Below are 3,128 nucleotides of genomic sequence, written 5' to 3' on the forward strand. Positions count from 1 at the left end.
GCCAGAGAAATCAGGTCAGCGGAGCTGCTTTAGAGGGAGAGAACCAGGCCAGAAGAGTTGCTTTGGAACCGGGGAAGCAGGTCAGCAGGGCTGGTTTAGAGCCATAGAACCAGGTCAGCAGAGGTGCTTTAGAGCCAGAGAACTAGATCAGCAGAGCCATTGTAGAGCCAGAGAAACCAGGTCACCAGAGCTGCTTTAGAGGGAGAGAACCAGGTCTAGAGCCTAAGAACCAGGTCAGCAGAGCTGCTCTAGAGCCAGTGAACCAGGTCAGCAGAGCTCGTGTAGAGCCAGAGGAACCAGGTCACCAGAGCTGCTGTAGAGGGAGAGAACCAGGTCTAGAGCCTAAGAACCAGGTCAGCAGAGCTGCTTTAGAGGGAGAGAACCAGGTCAGCAGAGCTGCTTTAGAGCCGGAAAACTAGGTCAGCAGAGCTGCTTTAGAGGGAGAGAACCAGGTCAGCAGAGCTGCATTAGAGCCAGAGAACCAGGTCAGCACAGCTGCTTAAGCGTCCGAGAACCAGGTCAGAAGAGCTGCTCTAGAGCCTAAGAACCAGGTCAGCAGACCTGCTCTAGAGCCTAAGAACCAGGTCAGCAGAGCTGCTCTATTGCCAGAGAACCAGGTCAGCAGAGCTGCTCTAGAGCCAGAGAACCAGGTCAGCAGAGCAGCTGTAGAGCCAGAGAACCAGGTCAGCAGAGCAGCTGTAGAGCCAGAGAAACCAGGTGGTCAGCAGAGCTGCTTTAGAGGGAGAGAACCAGGTCATAAGAGCTGCTTTAAAGCCAGAGAACCAGGTCATCAGAGCTGCTCTAGAGCAGGACAACCAGGTCAGGAGAGCTGCTTTAGAGCCATAGAAGCCTGTCAGCAGAGCTGCTTTAGAGCCAGAGAACCAGGTCAGCTTAACCGTTGTAGAGCAAAAGAACCAGGTCAGCAGAGCTGCTCTAGACCCTAAGAACCAAGTCAGCAGAGCTGCTCTAGAGCCAGAGAACCAGGTCAGCAGAGCTTCTGTAGAGCGCAGAGAAACCAGGTCAGCACAGCTGCTTTAGAGGGAGAGAACCAGGTCAGCAGAGCTGCTTTAGAGCCAGAGAACCAGGTCAGCAAAGCTGCTCTAGAGCAAGACAACCAGGTCAGCAGAGCTGTTTTAAAGCCATAGAACCAGGTCAGCATAGCTGCTTTAGAGCCAGAGAACCAGATCAGCACAGCTGCTCTAGAGCCTAAGAACCAGGTCAGCAGAGCTGCTCTAGAGCCAGAGAACCAGGTCAGCCGAGCTGCTGTCGAGCCAGAGTTCCAGATCAGCAGAGCTGCTTTAGAGCCAGAGAACCAGGTCAGCTGAGCTGCTTTAGAGTCATAGAACCAGGTCAGCAGAGCTGCTTTAGAGCCAGAGAACCAGGCCAGCAGAGCTGCTCTAGAGTAAGAGAACTAGGTCAGCAGAGCCATAGTAGAGCCAGAGAACTAGGTAAACAGAGCTGCTCTAGAGCCAAAGACCCAGGTCAGCAGAGCTGCTCTAGAGTAAGAGAACTAGGTCAGCAGAGCCATAGTAGAGTCAGAGAACTAGTTCAGCAGAGCTGCACTAGAGCCAGAGAACCAGGTCAGCAGAACTGCTTTATAGCCAGAGAACCAAGTCAGCAGAGCCGCTTTAAAGCCAGAGAACTAGGTCTGCAGAGCTGCTCTAGAGGCAGAGAACCAGGTCAGCAGAGCTACTGTAGAGCCAGGACAGCGGAGCTGCTTTATAGGGAGAAAACCAGGCCAGAAGAGCTGCTTTGGAGCCGCTTTAAAGTAAGAGAACCAGGTCAGCAGAGCTGGTTTATAGCCATAGAACCAGGGCAGCAGAGGTGATTTAGAGCCAGAGAACTAGATCAGCAGAACCGTTGTAGAGCCAGAGGACCAGGTCAGCAGAGCTGCTCTAGAGCCAGGGAACCAGGTCAGCGGAGCTCTTGTAGAGCCAGAGAAACCAGGTCACCAGAGCTGCTTTAGAGGAAGAGAACCAGGTCTAGAGCCTAAGAACCAGGTCAGCAGAGCTGCTCTAGAGCCAGCGATCCAGGTCAGAAGAGCTCTTGTAGAGCCAGAGAAACCAGGTCAGCAGAGCGTTTAAACAAGCCATAAACAAGTCAAAAAAATTCCATTCTCTTCTACTTGACAAAGCCACGTTCAGCACAAGAAAACACGCTTGGATGGTCATATCAAACTACAAAACTCTCACTGCAGTCCCATATTTAACAATTACATTTCCAGCTTACAGAAAACAAAAATTAATGGGGCTCCGTCTGGGAAATTTTCCATCAACCATGAACCAACCAATTTGGGTGCATGACGGACCCAAACTCTGTAGACTATGCGGGAGCAGCAAGGAGGACTTTATTCATCTAGTTTGTATCTGCCCGAATTTAGCCCAAGCACGAGCAGTCTTCCTAAAAAAGGCAATGAACGAGCGAGGCATAAGAACGTGTAGATCGGCGATTATGTCGACTTTGAACCCAACAGACACCCGATTGAACTGTCTATTATTAAAGTTCCTCGTGGCTCACGCCCAAGCGTTGAAACTTAACCTGGTACCCTGTCCACAAAAGGACAACATAACTGCTGTTGTTTTGTATGAGGGCTCTTATGAACTTAACAACGTTCAATATCAGAACTCTTGGAACTACAAACTACATGGATAGCTTGATCGTTTTTAAACAACACATTCTTGCACTAGACTCAGAATGTTTTAGAATGAATTAACAGAGAATGTATCCATACATAAGGACATTTTAAATGAGTAGTTGATTTTACAAAATGTATTGTTATGGTTTTAATTAACTGAAACAATAAACAAAAATCATTATTATTATTAGGTCAGCAGAGCTGCTTTAGATGGAGAGAACCAGGTCAGAAGAACTCCTTTAGAGCCTAAGAACCAGGTCAGCAGAGCTGCTCTAGAGCCTAAGAACCAGGTCAGCAGAGCTGCTCTATAGCCAGAGAACCAGGTCAGCAGAGCTGCTCTAGAGCCAGAGAACCAGGTCAGCAGAGCAGCTGTAGAGCCAGAGAACCAGGTCAGCAGAGCTGCTTTAGAGCCAGAGAACCAGTTCAGCAGAGCTGCTTTAGAGCCAGAGAACCAGGTTGGCAGAGCTGCTCTAGAGCTAGAGAGCCAGGTCAG

Source organism: Lissotriton vulgaris, chromosome 3_1, assembly GCF_964263255.1.
Source record: "Lissotriton vulgaris chromosome 3_1, aLisVul1.2, whole genome shotgun sequence".
NCBI classification, from domain to species: Eukaryota; Metazoa; Chordata; class Amphibia; order Caudata; family Salamandridae; genus Lissotriton; species Lissotriton vulgaris.